Below are 20,857 nucleotides of genomic sequence, written 5' to 3'. Positions count from 1 at the left end.
TCCTTGTCAATTTCCTCCCCAGCACCAGCAACACCCATATCCTCATCCTGGTGTACTTCAACAGTGACATCTTCAATTTGACTATCAGGAACTGGACTGCGGATGCTCCTTCCAGCACTTGCAGGGGGCGTGCAAATGGTGGAAGGCGCAAGCTCTTCCCGTCCAGTGTTGGGAAGGTCAGGCATCACAACCGACACAATTGGACTCTCCTTGGGGATTTGTGATTTAGAAGAACGCACAGTTCTTTGCTGTGGTTTTGCCAGCTTAAGTCTTTTCATTTTTCTAGCGAGAGGATGAGTGCTTCCATCCTCATGTGAATCCGAACCACTAGCCATGAACATAGGCCAGGGCCTCAGCCGTTCCTTGCCACTCCGTGTCGTAAATGGCATATTGGCAAGTTTACGCTTCTCATCAGACGCTTTCAATTTTGATTTTGGGTCATTTTACCGAAGTTTTGTTTTTTGGATTTTACATGCTCTCTACTATGACATTGGGCATCGGCCTTGGCAGACGACGTTGATGGCATTTCATCGTCTCGACCATGGCAGCATCTTCAGCATGAGGTGGAAGTGGATCTTGATCTTTCCCTATTTTAACCTCCACATTTTTGTTCTCCATTTTTTAATGTGTGGAATTATATGCCAGTATCAATAGCAATGGCCTACTACTATATTTACTGTGCAAAACTAAAATGCACCACAGGTATAGAATGTAGATGGATAGTATACTTAATGGATGACGAGTGATGACACAGAGGTAGGTACAGCAGTGGCCTACCGTACTGCTATATATAATATACTGGTGGACACTGTAAGCAAACTGCAAAACTAAAATGCACCACAGGTATAGAATGTAGATGGATAGTATACTTAATGGATGACGAGTGACGACACAGAGGTAGGTACAGCAGTGGCCTACCGTACTGCTATAAGTATATATATAATAAAATGGTGGACACTGTCAGCAAACTGCAAAACTGTCTAAAATACACCACAGGTATAGAATGTAGATGGATAGTATACTTAATGGATGACGAGTGACGACACAGAGGTAGGTACAGAAGTGGCCTACCGTACTGCTATAAGTATATATATAGTATACTGGTGGACACTGTCAGCAAACTGCAAAACTAAAATGCACCACAGGTATAGAATGTAGATGGATAGTATACTTAATGGATGACGAGTGATGACACAGAGGTAGGTACAGCAGTGGCCTACCGTACTGCTATAGATAGTATACTGGTGGACACTGTCAGCAAACTGCAAAACTGTCTAAAATGCACCACAGGTATAGAATGTAGATGGATAGTATACTTAATGGATGACGAGTGACGACACAGAGGTAGGTACAGCAGTGGCCTACCGTACTGCTATAAGTATATATATAATAAACTGGTGGACACTGTCAGCAAACTGCAAAACTGTCTAAAATGCACCACAGGTATAGAATGTAGATGGATAGTATACTTAATGGATGATGAGTGACGACACAGAGGTAGGTATAGCAGTGGCCTACTGTACTGCAATAAGTATATATATAGCATACTGGTGGACACTGTCAGCAAACTGCAAAACTGTCTAAAATGCACCATAGGTATAGAATGTAGATGGATAGTATGCTTAATGGATGACGAGTGACGACACAGAGGTAGGTACAGCAGTGGCCTACCGTACTGCTATAAGTATATATATAGCATACTGGTGGACACTGTCAGCAAACTGCTAAACTGTCTAAAATGCACCACAGGTATAGAATGTAGATGGATAGTATACTTAATGGATGACGAGTGACGACACAGAGGTAGGTACAGCAGTGGCCTACCGTACTGCTATAAGTATATATATAATAAACTGGTGGACACTGTCAGCAAACTGCAAAACTGTCTAAATTGCACCACAGGTATAGAATGTAGATGGATAGTATACTTAATGGATGACGAGTGACGACACAGATGTAGGTACAGCAGTGGCCTACCGTACTGCTATAAGTATATATATATAGTATACTGGTGGACACTGTCAGCAAACTGCAAAACTGTCTAAAATGCACCACAGGTATAGAATGTAGATGGATAGTATACTTAATGGATGACGAGTGATGACACAAAGGTAGGTACAGCAGTGGCCTACCGTACTGCTATATATAGTATACTGGTGGACACTGTCAGCAAACTGCAAAACTAAAATGCACCACAGGTATAGAATGTAGATGGATAGTATACTTAATGGATGACGAGTGACGACACAGAGGTAGGTACAGCAGTGGCCTACCGTACTGCTATATATAGTATACTGGTGGACACTGTCAGCAAACTGCAAAACTAAAATGCACCACAGGTATAGAATGTAGATGGATAGTATACTTAATGGATGACGAGTGACGACACAGAGGTAGGTACAGCAGTGGCCTACCGTACTGCTATAAGTATATATATAATAAACTAGTGGACACTGTCAGCAAACTGCAAAACTGTCTAAAATGCACCACAGGTATAGAATGTAGATGGATAGTATACTTAATGGATGACGAGTGATGACACAGAGGTAGGTACAGCAGTGGCCTACCATACTGCTATAAGTATTTATATAGTATACTGGTGGACACTGTCAGCAAACTGCAAAACTGTCTAAAATGCACCACAGGTATAGAATGTAGATGGATAGTATACTTAATGGATGACGAGTGATGACACAGAGGTAGGTACAGCAGTGGCCTACCATACTGCTATAAGTATTTATATAGTATACTGGTGGACACTGTCAGCAAACTGCAAAACTGTCTAAAATGCACCACAGGTATAGAATGTAGATGGATAGTATACTTAATGGATGACGAGTGATGACACAGAGGTAGGTACAGCAGTGGCCTACCGTACTGCTATATATAGTATACTGGTGGACACTGTCAGCAAACTGCAAAACTAAAATGCACCACAGGTATAGAATGTAGATGGATAGTATACTTAATGGATGACGAGTGACGACACAGAGGTAGGTACAGCAGTGGCCTACCGTACTGCTATATATAGTATACTGGTGGACACTGTCAGCAAACTGCAAAACTAAAATGCACCACAGGTATAGAATGTAGATGGATAGTATACTTAATGGATGACGACACAGAGGTAGGTACAGCAGTGCACTCTACACTGTACTCCTCCTATATAATATTAATTATACTGGTGGTCCCCAGTCCCCACAATAAAGCAGCACACTGAGCACAGATATGGAGTGTTTTTCAGGCAGACAACGTATACTGGTGGTCACTGTCAGCAAAACTCTGCACTGTACTCCTGCTATAGCTGCTCCCCAGTCCCCACAATTAAGCAGTGTGAGCACTCAGCACAGATATAGTATACTTAATGGATGACGAGTGATGACACAGAGGTAGGTACAGCAGTGGCCTACCGTATTGCTATAAGTATTTATATAGTATACTGGTGGACACTGTCAGCAAACTGCAAAACTGTCTAAAATGCACCACAGGTATAGAATGTAGATGGGTAGTATACTTAATGGATGACGAGTGACGACACAGAGGTAGGTACAGCAGTGGCCTACCGTACTGCTATATATAGTATACTGGTGGACACTGTCAGCAAACTGCAAAACTAAAATGCACCACAGGTATAGAATGTAGATGGATAGTATACTTAATGGATGACGAGTGATGACACAGATGTAGGTACAGCAGTGGCCTACCGTACTGCAATAAGTATATATATATAGTATACTGGTGGACACTGTCAGCAAACTGCAAAACTGTCTAAAATGCACCATAGGTATAGAATGTAGATGGATAGTATACTTAATGGATGACGAGTGACGACACAGAGGTAGGTACAGCAGTGGCCTACCGTACTGCTATAAGTATATATATAGCATACTGGTGGACACTGTCAGCAAACTGCAAAACTGTCTAAAATGCACCACAGGTATAGAATGTAGATGGATAGTATACTTAATGGATGACGAGTGACGACACAGAGGTAGGTACAGCAGTGGCCTACCGTACTGCTATAAGTATATATATATAATAAACTGGTGGACACTGTCATCAAACTGCAAAACTGTCTAAAATGCACCACAGGTATAGAATGTAGATGGATAGTATACTTAATGGATGACGAGTGACGACACAGATGTAGGTACAGCAGTGGCCTACCGTACTGCTATAAGTATATATATAGTATACTGGTGGACACTGTCAGCAAACTGCAAAACTGTCTAAAATTCACCACAGGTATAGAATGTAGATGGATAGTATACTTAATGGACGACGAGTGACGACACAGAGGTAGGTACAGCAGTGGCCTACCGTACTGCTATAAGTATATATATAATAAACTGGTGGACACTGTCAGCAAACTGCAAAACTGTCTAAAATGCACCACAGGTATAGAATGTAGATGGATAGTATACTTAATGGATGACGAGTGATGACACAGAGGTAGGTACAGCAGTGGCCTACCGTACTGCTATATATAGTATACTGGTGGACACTGTCAGCAAACTGCAAAACTAAAATGCACCACAGGTATAGAATGTAGATGGATAGTATACTTAATGGATGAGGAGTGACGACACAGAGGTAGGTACAGCAGTGGCCTACCGTACTGCTATATATAGTATACTGGTGGACACTGTCAGCAAACTGCAAAACTAAAATGCACCACAGGTATAGAATGTAGATGGATAGTATACTTAATGGATGACGACACAGAGGTAGGTACAGCAGTGCACTCTGCACTGTACTCCTCCTATATAATATTGATTATACTGGTGGTCCCCAGTCCCCACAATAAAGCAGCACACTGAGCACAGATATGGAGTGTTTTTCAGGCAGACAACGTATACTGGTGGTCACTGTCAGCAAAACTCTGCACTGTACTCCTGCTATAGCTGCTCCACAGTCCCCACAATTAAGCAGTGTGAGCACTCAGCACAGATATAGTATACTTAATGGATGACGAGTGATGACACAGAGGTAGGTACAGCAGTGGCCTACCGTATTGCTATAAGTATTTATATAGTATACTGGTGGACACTGTCAGCAAACGGCAAAACTGTCTAAAATGCACCACAGGTATAGAATGTAGATGGGTAGTATACTTAATGGATGACGAGTGACGACACAGAGGTAGGTACAGCAGTGGTCTACCGTACTGCTATATATAGTATACTGGTGGACACTGTCAGCAAACTGCAAAACTAAAATGCACTACAGGTATAGAATGTAGATGGATAGTATACTTAATGGATGACGAGTGATGACACAGATGTAGGTACAGCAGTGGCCTACCGTACTGCAATAAGTATATATATAGTATACTGGTGGACACTGTCAGCAAACTGCAAAACTGTCTAAAATGCACCATAGGTATAGAATTGTAGATGGATAGTATACTTAATGGATGACGAGTGACGACACAGAGGTAGGTACAGCAGTGGCCTACCGTACTGCTATAAGTATATATATAGCATATTGGTGGACACTGTCAGCAAACTGCAACACTGTCTAAAATGCACCACAGGTATAGAATGTAGATGGATAGTATACTTAATGGATGACGAGTGACGACACAGAGGTAGGTACAGCAGTGGCCTACCGTACTGCTATAAGTATATATATATATAATAAACTGGTGGACACTGTCAGCAAACTGCAAAACTGTCTAAAATGCACCACAGGTATAGAATGTAGATGGATAGTATACTTAATGGATGACGAGTGACGACACAGATGTAGGTACAGCAGTGGCCTACCGTACTGCTATAAGTATATATATAGTATACTGGTGGACACTGTCAGCAAACTGCAAAACTGTCTAAAATGCACCACAGGTATAGAATGTAGATGGATAGTATACTTAATGGATGACGAGTGATGACACAGAGGTAGGTACAGCAGTGGCCTACCATACTGCTATAAGTATTTATATAGTATACTGGTGGACACTGTCAGCAAACTGCAAAACTGTCTAAAATGCACCACAGGTATAGAATGTAGATGGGTAGTATACTTAATGGATGACGAGTGACGACACAGAGGTAGGTACAGCAGTGGCCTACCGTACTGCTATAAGTATATATATAGCATACTGGTGGACACTGTCAGCAAACTGCAACACTGTCTAAAATGCACCACAGGTATAGAATGTAGATGGATAGTATACTTAATGGATGACGAGTGACGACACAGAGGTAGGTACAGCAGTGGCCTACCGTACTGCTATAAGTATTAATATAATAAACTGGTGGACACTGTCAGCAAACTGCAAAACTGTCTAAAATGCACCACAGGTATAGAATGTAGATGGATAGTATACTTAATGGATGACGAGTGACGACACAGATGTAGGTACAGCAGTGGCCTACCGTACTGCTATAAGTATATATATAGTATACTGGTGGACACTGTCAGCAAACTGCAAAACTAAAATGCACCACAGGTATAGAATGTAGATGGATAGTATATTTAATGGATGACGAGTGATGACACAGAGGTAGGTACAGCAGTGGCCTACCGTACTGCTATATATAGTATACTGGTGGACACTGTCAGCAAACTGCAAAACTAAAATGCACCACAGGTATAGAATGTAGATGGATAGTATACTTAATGGATGACGAGTGACGACACAGAGGTAGGTACAGCAGTGGCCTACCGTACTGCTATATATAGTATACTGGTGGACACTGTCAGCAAACTGCAAAACTAAAATGCACCACAGGTATAGAATGTAGATGGATAGTATACTTAATGGATGACGACACAGAGGTAGGTACAGCAGTGCACTCTGCACTGTACTCCTCCTATATAATATTAATTATACTGGTGGTCCCCAGTCCCCACAATAAAGCAGCACACTGAGCACAGATATGGAGTGTTTTTCAGGCAGACAACGTATACTGGTGGTCACTGTCAGCAAAACTCTGCACTGTACTCCTGCTATAGCTGCTCCCCAGTCCCCACAATTAAGCAGTGTGAGCACTCAGCACAGATATAGTATACTTAATGGATGACGAGTGATGACACAGAGGTAGGTGCAGCAGTGGCCTACCGTATTGCTATAAGTATTTATATAGTATACTGGTGGACACTGTCAGCAAACTGCAAAACTGTCTAAAATGCACCACAGGTATAGAATGTGGATGGGTAGTATACTTAATGGATGACGAGTGACGACACAGAGGTAGGTACAGCAGTGGCCTACCGTACTGCTATATATAGTATACTGGTGGACACTGTCAGCAAACTGCAAAACTAAAATGCACCACAGGTATAGAATGTAGATGGATAGTATACTTAATGGATGAGAAGTGACGACACAGAGGTAGGTACAGCAGTGGCCTACCGTACTGCTATATATAGTATACTGGTGGACACTGTCAGCAAACTGCAAAACTAAAATGCACCACAGGTATAGAATGTAGATGGATAGTATACTTAATGGATGATGAGTGACGACACAGAGGTAGGTACAGCAGTGGCCTACCGTACTGCTATATATAGTATACTGGTGGACACTGTCAGCAAACTGCAAAACTAAAATGCACCACAGGTATAGAATGTAGATGGATAGTATACTTAATGGATGACGACACAGAGGTAGGTACAGCAGTGCACTCTGCACAGTACTCCTCCTATATAATATTAATTATACTGGTGGTCCCCAGTCCCCACAATAAAGCAGCACACTGAGCACAGATATGGAGTGTTTTTCAGGCAGACAACATATACTGGTGGTCACTGTCAGCAAAACTCTGCACTGTACTCCTGCTATAGCTGCTCCCCAGTCCCCACAATTAAGCAGTGTGAGCACTCAGCACAGATATATTATGCAGCACACTGAGCACAGATATGGTATGGAGCGTTTTTTTCAGGCAGAGAACGGATAAAAACTGGTGGTTACTTATCAGCAAAATTCTGCACTGTACTCCTAACAGCTGCTCCCCAATCCTCCCCACAATTAAGCAATAAACAACCAATGAATCAAGTTCTGTCTTCTACAATAAACGGAGAGGACGCCAGCCACGTCCTCTCCCTATCATCTCCAATGCACGAGTGAAAATGGCGGCGACGTGCGGCTGCTTATATAGAATCCGAATCTCGCGAGAATCCGACAGCGGAATGATGACGTTCGGGCGCGCTCGGGTTAGCCGAGCAAGGCGGGAAGGTTCGAACCTGCCTCGGACCCGTGTAAACAAGGTGAAGTTCGGGGGGGGTTCGGTTTCCGAGAAACCGAACCCGCTCATCACTATGTAATATAACACATTAGTACCATGGAATGTCCTGTCATTATTTTTTTTATTTTACACAGAAATGGAATTCTTAATTCTTAATTTGACGGGATTATCTCCCATACAGTCAAACAAGATCATATTGAGATAAGTAAACCTTGTCCACTCATGGTGTTGCACTTTTAGGTGATTCTAGAACCTCAGCGCGCAAGTTCTCTGTTACCCCCAATTATTTCCACAGCACGGTATACATTTAATTTACCGGCTGTCGGGATCCCGGCGTTCATGATACCGACGCTGGAATCCTGACAGCTGACAGTGCTGGAAAACCAGCGCAACAGGACTAGTCCCACTAGTGGGTGTCCACGACAGCCACAGAGTGGGAATAGAACCTGTGGTGAGCACAGCGAGCCACCGAGCCCGTAGTGTGGTTAGCGCAGTGAGCCCACAAGGGGACTCTTTGCACTCGCTTGCTGGCCGCAAACTGGCAGATCGGATGCCGTTGTCGATATATTGTTGATCGGCATCCCAGCTGCCGTTAAATCATACTGGGGCGCTTTTTCATTTTCTCGCTCAGGGTGCTAGTAGGCCTTGAGCCGGCCCTGCCCTTAGTCATAAACCATGGACAATAGTACAGGTGGCCGACCCTAGCATTAGCATTGGATCATTCCACAAATTTAAGATCACTTTATCAATTAGGTGCATAAGTAGCTCCACATTTACAACAGATGAATGTCCTTGGTCCTCACACATCATCCTATCAGCTGTGACATAATCCTGACCTACAGATCCATGCATTTTCCTGGCAAACTGGTAAGACTTTATGTACATTATGACACAATTTAACTTTTTGCAGTTCATAAATCTTTATAGACTAGATTGAATACACATCAAGCTGGCAATGTATCCTATTTCAGTTCCCTTTTTATACCTGTCTTAAATTGATCATTGATCTCCTCATGCCATGTTGTAGCTTCATACATACACACTGTTTTCCATATACAGTGTACAATGTACAGAGCCGGCCATAGGCATAGGCAAACTAGGCAATTGCCTATGGTATTTGATATGCCTAGGGGCATCAGCAGCTTCTGCTGATTAAAATGATATGCGGCATGCCTATATTCTGTGTGTAGCATTTCATATGCAGCTACAGCCACAGTCTCGCACAGTATATAGGCATGCTGCATATCATTTTAATCAACAGAAGCTTCTTGTGCATCCTAGCCACATAGCAATGCAAATAAGATTCATTTTCATTAAAAAATGTGCCCGAAGTTAGCATTGAGGCAAGATTTATGAGGACACATCTGTATCCAAGCAGAGGCAGAGGTCACAGTGTTAGTGGCAGTGTGAGTGCTGTGTACATGTGAGTGGATTGGTTCTGTGCAGTAGTGTTCAGAAAATGGGTAAGGAGCATTTGGTGTGTCATGTAAAAATGCATTAATAATGTGCAACATATGTGTAAGGGGCACTATGTGTGTCATGTGTATAAGGGCATTAATGTGTGGCATATGTGTAACAGGGTACTACTGTATGTGTGTCATTATGTGTATGGGGGCACTAATAATGTGCAGCAAATGTGTAGGGGGCACTATGTGTGTCATGTGTATAAGGGCATTAATAATGTGAATCTTATGTGTAAGGGACATGATGTGTAAAAGGGCATTAATAAAGGTTGTCATAATGTATAAGGCACATTATGTTTAGATGGACATTAATAATGTGTCTCATATGTGTAAGGGGTATTACTCTGTGGCCTTTATGTGTATAAGGTGCTCTACTATGTGGCGTTGCGTATAGAAAGGGCACTACTGTGTTGTCTAATGTGAATAAAGAGCAATAGGGTGTGGTGTAATGTGAATAAGGAGCAATTCAGTGTGATGTAATGTGAATAAGGGGCACTACTGTGAGGAGTAATGTTTATAAGGTAAAGTGATACTACTGTGGGATGTAATATGAATTATGGACACTATCGCAAGATAAAATGTGAATAAAGTTGCAGTACTGTGTGGCGTAATTGGAATTGGGGATACTATTGTGTGACCATGCACCTTGCCAGCAAAAACACATCCCTTTTTGGGCTGTGCGCCAAATGTGCAAACTGTTCCTATTTAAAATACAGGGGGTACAAACACCAAAATAAGGACTGCTATGGGTGAGGGGTGATGGTGCTGGGAAAGGGGTACAAGGTCAGAGACGGAACCAGCGGTGGTGCTAGGGGGCACCAGCCAAAATCTTGCCTAGGGCATCATAATGGATAGGGCCGGCTCTGTCAATGTACATAATGTAGTACTGATACAGTATATAATATTACTGACCATTTATTACAGGATATTTATGTAAGCTGAGCACATCACTGTAGGAAATGATGTGTGTGCAGTTATTAATAATGAAGAGTTGTGCAGTACATGGACACACCAGCAGATGACACAAACTATGAACAGGCCGGTTACTTTGAGAGATTATAGGTACAGCCATACTCACTGTTACACACTGGTTCTCATGGAGTAGAGCTTTAGCGGAGCGGGGTGTCATACAGCTCACTAGACAGTGAGTGTATGTAGGCACTAGGTAGTGGTGCAGGAACACTAGAATCATTATGGATTACAGGTAATCACAGGTCTCTCTGTTATGCTCTAACACCGTCTTGCACATTCTTAAGATGGCTCCCAATCATGCTCAGTTGATGGCCATCTTGGGATGGGGCATGAAGCCTCCCTGGAGAACAGGAAGACTCGATTATGTGCAGTAGAACACTCCTGTTTCAATGATCAATGCATTTCTTTTTAGATCATATTAACATCATACTGTATTGAATCTCTTTTTCCATTTCTGCTTTCAATACTACAAGTATGCATAATCCCTCAATTTCAGTATTCTATAATTGAATGGTCTGTGAAGAAACACAATCACAATGCACACAGTGATTTTAACAAAACAGATAATCATCATACATGAAAGAAAGTAAAGCATGTTGTCATTTTACTTTCATTGCCTGAATTTTTTTTAAACATCTTCATTTAAGAAGAACACCAATTTGTGCTGCAAAAAGCTTTGGCTTTACACTGATGGATCAATGTATCAACAATGTCTAGGTTGACCCCAAATGGTCGTCAGGTAATTGTCAACATAGGAAAAGGATCGATTTTGATAAAATGTCAACACGGTAAAGATTGAAACACAGGAAAATTTCTATATAATTATACAACATGTTCCCAGAGACCTGCACATACAGTATGGAGTTTACTGCAAGATGGCTACCTTTATAAGTGTAGGCAGTGGCGGATCTTGCCACGGGCAAGCAGGACTTTTGCCTGGGGCGCCGCCTTCCGGAGGGCGCCGGCGCCATCCGGAGGGCGCCGCACCATGGCAAGATCCGCCACTGTGCAGTGTGTGCGCCCCAGCAGTGTCCCCCCCTCCCGCTGTGAGAAGGGAACCAGACGCTACGCGTCTGGTTTCCCTTCGTGGCGCTGGTCCTCCCCCGCTATGAAGGGAATCAGACGCTAAGCGTCTAGTTTCCCTTCATGGAGAGGACCTTTGGTGTGCGGTGCGCGATGACGTAATCGCGCACCGCACAGCATTGTGGCACAGACGCTAGGGGTCATAATTGACCTCTAGTGCCTATGCTGTGCTATGGGAGAGACGTCATGACTGACGTCTCTCCCATAGATCCGAGGAGAAGAGCGGCGCCGGTCTGCAGGGTCTGGAATCAGGAGCGGGGTATAGTAAGTATACTTTTTTTTTTATCTTCCCTTTCAGCGGCGCTACAAATGGGGGCGTGACTGACCACGCCCCCATATTAACCCACGCCCCTAACTTTTGCCCGGGGCGCCACAAGGGCAAGAACCGTCCCTGAGTGTAGGAAGTGACTCTGATCCAGTATAAAGAGAAAGGTGTACAGTGGCACTAAACCTGACCTTGCACTGTACAGTATGGCAAACATGCTGGATTTTTCTGATTACCTCCAGTATATTAGCGATCCATGAGAGCCTCCGTCTCTCAGAAGAAAGCGTAAACTGCCCATGTGTTCATAGCCATAATAATGTAATGTACATGAGTGTGTGGACAGGGCAAGCCCAAGAGTGATAAAAAATACAGTACAAATCAACACTACTAAACCCACTATAAATTAATGAAATACCATTTTTTCTTACACTGACTAAAAATAGTGTACTGTGTGAGAACTGGGCAGATCATAGAACCGAAAAGAAGCTTCCCAGCAGTTGTCTTAATTATTTACTATTAAAACTTACTCAGTGAAATAATGGCTGCAATAGCTACAGTATGTTTTATTTGGACATAATTCTTAAGTCAACCTTTCTCCCCTCGAAGGCTCATGCTAAAGTTCAGCTCTCATCCTTTAAGGCAGGTTGGTATTTCAAATATCTACATAGAAGCGACTAAGCTGGTAGTTCTCAGGAATATTGAAGTTTTCTGTTCTTCTTCCCAAATAATTCAATCAGAGACACTGACCTTAGGATCATGGCCAAGATTTCTGTTCATTGTCCACTGAGGATGAAGGCAAGCTACTACTAGGATCTAGATGAAAGCATTCAAATATATTTTTAAAATGCTGTAAAAATGTGGATAGGATCTGATCTGCATTAATGTCAGTATGAGATCAAAGAAATACAAAAAATGGGCTGCATCTTCTCAAGGTCCTGAACTGTAAATTTATGTACACATTGTGCACACACTCTTCCGTGTGTGTCTATCTATCTATCTATCTATCTATCTATTGTAAGATGATTGGGGTAAGGATGCTGTCTCCTGGGGTAGATGGGTGCACTTTCTTTCAGCAGCCCAAACTGTAACTTGCCAGTGCAGCTATTTTTAGATGCAGAATAAGTTTTCAAAAATCCTAAACATAAATATTAGCCTCTTTGGCTCTGAATACACCTAAAGTTACCCTCTCTATGTGTGAGGGCCTACTGCGCAACTCACCAAAACAACAATATCTACATCACTCACTGCACCCCAAGCAATGTGACACTCCATGTCCAGGCTGATAGCCTTTTAACACACACCTGGACTGGGCTTAATGAATGGAGCTCTCCCTCACTCTCCATTCATCTATAACTCCAGGAACCCTTAAATGACTTTACAGAAGCTTAGCAATTCAATTCAATTCAATTCAATTCATTTACAAACACATTCCTGGGGTTTTAAACTCATGGGGGAAGAAACTTTGGACAAATATACCTGCCCTCAAACATAATTCCAGTGCTTTTATCACATACTGTAAACCCCCCCTCCTGTTTTGACCTGTGGGGAGGAACACTTGTAACCCCTACACAGCAGATACTAGATACAGTGCATCTGCTTTAGCTATTTGTGTACTGGGCCTATGTTCAATTGAAAATTTGAACTTTTGTAATGCCAAGAATCATCTAGTTTTTCTTCTATTACTATCTTTATTTTCAGACATGCATTTTAATGGAGCATGGTCAGTAATTAATCTGAACTTTCTACCCAAGAGATAGTAACTGAGAGTTTCCAATGCCACTTAATCACCAATACTTCATTTTCAATAGAGGCATAGTTTCTCTCATGTACTTCAATTTATAGTCATTTCTAAATAAGACCCCTTGGTTTACACCACAAACTCACTTTTAAATTCAGGTGTCATCAACACTGATTGGGAGCACAATGCTACCTTCAACATCTGAAAAGCATCCGGATTTTACTTAAGGTCAGTCAAAGGGACAGCAATGGTGGCAAAATTGGGTATAAACCTTCTGCAATACCCAGTTACTTCCAAGAATGCTCTCACCTACTTCTTATTCAAAGGCTGGGGCCACTTCTGTATTGGCTCAGTTTTATAAAGTTTAAGTTTTATCAAACAAACCTATTGTGTATCCCAGATAATGTCACTTCTTCTATCCCTAAACAACAGTTTTGTGGGTTAGCTGTTAATCCTGCCTCACAGATGGGGTCCAACACTGCTTGAATCCTGGGCAAGTAAGACTGCCAATCAGGACTGTAGATGACTACTGTACATCATCAAGATAAGCAGCAGCATACTGTCTATAGGGCCTTAGAATTCTATCCATCATCCTTTAAAAGGTGGTAGATGCCCTATGTAACCCAAATGGCTACATCTTGTATTGGAACAGCCTCTCTGGTGCAGAAAAAACTGTCTTTTCTTTTGCACTGTCAATGGCACTTACCAATATCCTTTGGTTAAGTCTAGCTTAGTTAAGTACCATGATGTTCCCAGCCTTTCAATAAGTTTATCCACCCGAGGCATTGGGTAGGCTTCAAACTTAAACACACTATTCATCTTACAGAAATTACTGCAGAAGTGCAAGCTCCCATTAGGTTACAGAATGAGCACAATGGGACTCGACCACTCACTATGTGACTCAATAATTATATCTAGCTGTAACATTTTTTTCATGTCTTAAGGGGTGTGGTTCGTTTTATCGACAGTATCTAGGTCGACAATGTTTAGGTCGACCACTATAGGTCAACAGTCACTAGGTCGACATGGATGGAAGGTCGACAGGGTTTCTAGGTCGACATGTGCTAGGTCGACAGGTCTAAAAGGTCGACATGAGGATTTTTTTTTTGTCGTTTTCTTCGTAAAGTGACCGGGATCCCAAATTAGTGCACCGCGTCCCCTCGCATGGCTCGCTCTGCTCGCCATGCTTCGGGCATGGTGCCTTCGCTCCGCTACCGCTTCGCTCGGCACACTTTACCGTTCCAATCGTAGTCCACGTGGATCGTTAAGTATGAAAAAATCCCCCCCCCAAAAAATGTGAAAAACTCATGTCGACCTTTAGACCTGTCGACCTAGCACATGCCGACCTAGAAACCCTGTCGACCTTCCATCCATGTTGACCTAGTGACTGTCGACCTATAGTGGTCGACCCAGACACTGTCGATCTTCAGACCGGATCCGTCTTAAGACACTGCTTCCCATTGAGCCTCTAGTATTCTATATTACTCTAGGTTAACACTAACCCCTGGTTCAGTGATTATATAATGCTTAATGACTGTTGTTTTACTTAGTAACTCAGAAAACAAATCTCTATTTCTTCTGAGAAATTCTTTAGCCTCCTGCTGTTGACTAGTTGAGAGGGTATTGCCACTTCAGGAACCAAAGATACTGTCGTTAATGGGGGGACCTGGGTTGCTGACAGAGCCACTCTGTTCTTCCAAAGAGTTACAAGATTTACATGGTAGATCTGTTCAGGCTTTCTTTTCCAAGGCATGCATACTTTATTAAGCTCATTCACTTTTCCACTATTTCAAAGGGTCTTTGTAATTTTGCCAAAGACGTGCTTTCTACTGTGGGAACCAATATAAGCACTCTGTCCATAGGAGCAAAGATGCGTACTTGGGCATTTCAATCGTACACCTGTGCCTGTTGTGCCTGCTCCAAGTGCTCTATTACTATCGGCACCACTGCAGTTATTCTCTCCTTCATCTGGGCTACATATTCAATAACCATTTTATAAGGGATGGGTTGCCCCTCCCATGTCTCTTTTGCAGTATCCAGCAATCCCCTTGAGTGTCTTCTGTATAGTAAGTCAAAAGGTGAGGACCCTGTGGAGGATTGTGGATCTTCTCTAAAGGCCTGCAACAGATAGGGAAATAAGAAGTCCCAATTTTTCCCATCCTTATTTTTAGAGTTTTATTATATCTATCCATCAATCCACCAGTCTGAAGAAGATGCACAGAGGTCTTTAGCTGAGCAACTTAAATAGGTGGCACAACTCTTTCTTGATTCTTGACATAAATGGTGTACACTGATCTATTAGGATATCCTTGGTTATTCCTACTCTGCTAAAGTCATGTACAAGTTCTCTAGCAATCGCCTTTGTTTGAAATATTACCAAAGGTATCACTTCTGGCTATCTGGTAGCATAATCAATTATTACTAATATATCGTGATGACCACAAGCAGATTTAAATAGAGGTCCTACCGAATCCATAGCTATTCCTTCACATGGAACCTCAATAATGTGCAATGGGGCAAGCTGTGAGCAGTTGGGGAAGAACTCGAGGACCAGGCTCAGCAGGGACATTTCTATCAGACATTAGTGTGCTCCCCACCCGCACTGGTCCATGAGACCAGGACATTTATATTTTTAGCAAAATAATGTTATTCCAATGTTCGCCCTTTCCATTGGTAACCTGCAAATGTGTTCTTATCATGTGCTTTTTTTTCTTTTCTTACAGCATACTTCAGCCCCACCGTGTGCTATTTCTGTAGTGAGTACCTCAACCGATTCCACACCCTGCCAGTAGCAACCAATACAGTGCACCCCAGGTAGTTCACTTGGATGGGCAGGATGTACGTTACATAGATCTTTCCGTACAGGTTATACCATACTACTACACAAGTGTCAGTCTTTCCATATATGCATTAGGCCCTTGTATTGCTCACCTCCCACAGTGCAACCTTCGTAGTGTCCACAAGATCCCCGGTGGGTTGACGTATATCCAAGGCCTGTTTTGTTTGCTGACATGTGACCCCATCCCCCACCTGACAGGCAGCCCACCACACTTATTACACTGCTTTGTCCTTATTCGTTCTGTTACTCCATCTCTGTAGTTCAGTAAACTGTGCCATCCAGTGATGCTGCCATGCCTACACGGCATGTTATACCTCTAATTAATTAAATGTCAATGTTGGAGAATTTGTTAAAACTAAGGACCTAATTCAGCATGGATCGTTAATCTGAGAAATTACAGTTGTCTGCGAATAGAAAGGCGCCGCCCTGACAGAAAGAAAAACTGCCCCCTGCAAATTTGCTAAAGTATCGCAGATCGCTATCAACTCATAGATGCAAATGCAGATCCCAGAACATCGAAGAATCTTTGCCGTCTGAGCAAATTTAAGTAGGTCTAAGGCTGCCACTAATCTGTGGCTGAGACGGGCTGGAAGTGGTCTGCGCTGACATCAGAGACCTCCCCAAAAACACCTGGATACACCTGATTTTTTTGACACACCCAGAAAAATGGCAGGTTTCTGCCAAGAGATGCTGGCTTCCTGTCAGTCAAACAGCGGCTATATTGCGTTTGCTGTCTGTAATATATTCTGTTGCTGTTACCCCACATGCGTGCACAATGTGAATGATATGCATGCGCAGTCGTTCAATAATCGCTCAATTTGCAAATTCTCTAATTAGCAATCCATACTAAGTTATGCCCTAAAGCCAGTCAGTTTTTTGTAAGTTCCATTAAAAATTGAATGCAAATAGACATAACAATGGTAAGAAATTTACAAAAAAATGTCTACCACCTCTTGTTGATTTTCTATTGGACAAAACATACCTCATGCAAGAAGCTGCTGTAGTTCCTCTAATTCTAGTTTGCATACAGTTCCGATGGCCTGCTATGGTTTGCGTACATCTCTGATGGTGGAATGCCTGTGATGGTTTGTGTACATCTCCCCTGGTGGGATGTCTGCGATGGTTTGCATACATTTCAAATGATAACATACCTGTGCAGTGCCCCCTCAGCCATTTCATTCATTGAGGGATGCTATGGTGATCGCAGGTGATTGGGGTAAGAAACTGAACAACCCTAAAAAGTACAGTGACACCCATCAGAGTCATTGTAAAGGCTCAGCAACTGCATACACATCAATGGTCAAGCAGCATGGCAGCCTGAACAGAAACGTCCAAACATAGCCGTGACAGGCCTGCTTTTAATGCCCACAAAACGTGCCTGACTGTCAATCACTCTGCGTGATCCAAGCGCCATCGTAAAAGACATCTGTGTATGCAGAGTGCAAAGCATATGCATGCACAATTTATCAATGATTCCTCAATTGTAAGAACATCAGCGTAGCTTCCTTACACAATCTTTAACAAAATCCTTGGTTGCAACCAGTGCTTAAAGTGGTCGTAGAGAGGTGGTGGAACTCACTCTCCCCCCGGTGCCCATGTAATAAAGGGGTGGGGCCTCAAAAAGAAAGGGGTGTGGTCACACAATAGTATTCCCAATTAAAATGATGCCACATAGTGGTGTCCCTTATTCATGTTATGACACACATTAGTGCCCCTTATACACAAGCCCACAGTAGTAGCACCCCTAATACACATAATGCCCACAGTAGTAGCACCCCGTAATACACATAATGCCCACAGCAGTAGCACCCCTTATACAATGCCCACAGTAGTAGTACCCTTATGCAATGTCCACTGTACTGGTAGTGCCCACAGTGGTAGTGCCCCTTATATAGAGCCCATAGTAGTGGTGCCCCCTTTGCAATGCCCCCAGTAGTAGTGCCCCTTATGTCTCCAGGAGTGATACTCCTTATGAAGTGCCCCCTTTACAATGCCCTCATTAGTAGTGCCCCCAGTAGTAATGCCCTTAATGGTAATGCCCCTGTGTAGTATTGCCCCCAGTAGTAATGTCGCCTGTAGAAATGCCCCCAGTTGTTTAGCCCCCTGTAGTTTAGCCCCAGTAGTTATGCCCCCAGTAGTTTAGCCCCCAGTAGTTTAGCCCCCAGTGGTAATGCCCCAGCAGTTATAACCCCAGTAGTTTACACCCCCTTTAGTTTAGCCCCCAGTCGTAATGCCCCCAGTAGTTTTTCCCCTGTAGTTAGGCCCAGTAGTTTAGCCCCTGTAGTTATGCCCCCAGTAGTTTAGCCTCCCTGTAGTTTAGCCCTCATGTAGTTTGCCCCATGCATCTAGCCCCCAATAGTTTAGACCCTGTAGTAAGCCCCCCAGTAGTTTAGCCCCTGTAGTTTAGCCCCCATGTAGTTTGCCCCATGTAGTTAGCACCCAATAGTTTAGCCCCCCTATAGTTTAGCCCCACAGTAGTAATCCCTAGTAGTTTAGCCCACTGTAGTTTCCCCCCAATAGTTAGCCCCCATGTAGTTTCCCCCCTTGTAGTTTGCCCCCTGTAGAAGTGCCGCTAATACACTCACACATATGGGGAAAAAAAACCTCACCAAGTCCCGCTCCTGCGTCTGACAGCTTACGGCATCCGCTCCTCGGCACTATAGGAGAGACGTCATAGCACTGACAGAACCGGGAGCTGGAGCTCAGTAGTGAGCTCCTGCCACTGGCTTCCACTGTGGAGAGGGAGCAGGGCGCCCGCTGGTAACACAATCTCAGCGGGCGCCCGGCATCTCCCTGCGGCTTCGGGCACACATTGGGATAGGTGAGCTGGAGGAGGTGGAACTGCATTTTGTCTCCAAGTGGAACTGATGGAACACAGTACCGCCCTGCTCCAGCTCACTTTAACCCCTGGTCGCAGTCCCGCGCGATCGGTATTGCAAGAAAAAATAGACTGCACAGACAGCCCAACATTGACTATATCGGCCATCCCAGTCGAATAGTCAGCGTCGGGCAAACATCGGATCGTGCCGTGTGTACAGTCTTGGCCAATTTACAACAGGGTTCTTTGCTAAATGTTTTACGTTTAATACTGGGTCGATTTTATTGCTGAATAAATCTCTCTATATAGAGATTTGTGATAATCCTTTATCAATGGATTTCTTGTATCTATCCGCACAGGAAGGAATACTCTATGACATACACCTGGAATACCACCTCCTTAGCTGAAGACCATCCTCTCCTGGTGTTAGTTATTCACTGCGGAACAGGCACTGCTGCTAGAGCACAGGCACCTCCCTTTGTTTCTCTCTACAGCTCTGCCTACTTCTCCTGGTAGGATTTTCAATTTTCTACCGTTCTGGAACTACAGTGCGACCAGACTCTTGTTCCTTCCTTTGAGGAAGCTGCTGACGCTAACAGTAGGTGGGAAAACGGGTCAAGAGTGAGATTGTACACCACTACACTGCACCAGCCAGAAAGACCTCAGAAAGACCTCAGTTTAAAGGACTGTTTGTTCTACTGTGGAGGGACCCTGGAGATGACTACATTACAGGAACAGCACCAGCAGTCTGGAGCCACATACAATTTGATGAGGATCTGAAGGCGGTGAGACCCCATATGGGGAGTGAAGATACTACCTCTATATAAAACATTGTCTGGCCAGACTTGAAAATACATACCACAGATGATCTATAGTTTGCCTGCCATATGAGATCAATAGGGTGAACAGCAATCTTTGTGAGTAAAATTATTGTGACTTCTACATAGTGATTTTGTAAACCACAGAAGCAAGGCTGCTATATTACATTGATTGCATATAGCTGATGAAATTAATTGCTACTGTCAAAGTCAGAAAAATGTCCCTATGCACGTTGCCATATTTGCACCGCACACTGGTCCGCGCTGCGCATGCGTACGCTCTCCCGTGAAGGCGCATACCCGCAATAGCGTGCACTCGCAGGCGCGGTATGCGTATTTACGGTAGAGTTTATGTAGTCGTAGCGTGCGACTCATTCGTTACATATTTCCACAATTAATGTAGTTTGTAGATCATGATCCCTTTAATGGTTTCTGAAAGTTTAGTTAATATAGAATGTCCCTGAGCTGAGGAATCCCTCTTTGTATTGTACGAAGGGTCTGACAGGAATCATACAGCAGTGTTTGGTACCCATCGGAAGAGTATTTAATTAGCAATATTCCGGTGTTGGTTTGGAGCGTATTAATCGCTCGTGCGAATAGTTATGGACATAAGAAGCTTATGTCCATTTCTATTATTTACACATACTCAGGTATGCGGCGGGAAACCCA

This window comes from Pseudophryne corroboree, chromosome 10 (assembly GCF_028390025.1).
Source record: "Pseudophryne corroboree isolate aPseCor3 chromosome 10, aPseCor3.hap2, whole genome shotgun sequence".
NCBI lineage: Eukaryota > Metazoa > Chordata > Amphibia > Anura > Myobatrachidae > Pseudophryne > Pseudophryne corroboree.
This window is presented reverse-complemented; position numbering follows the sequence as displayed.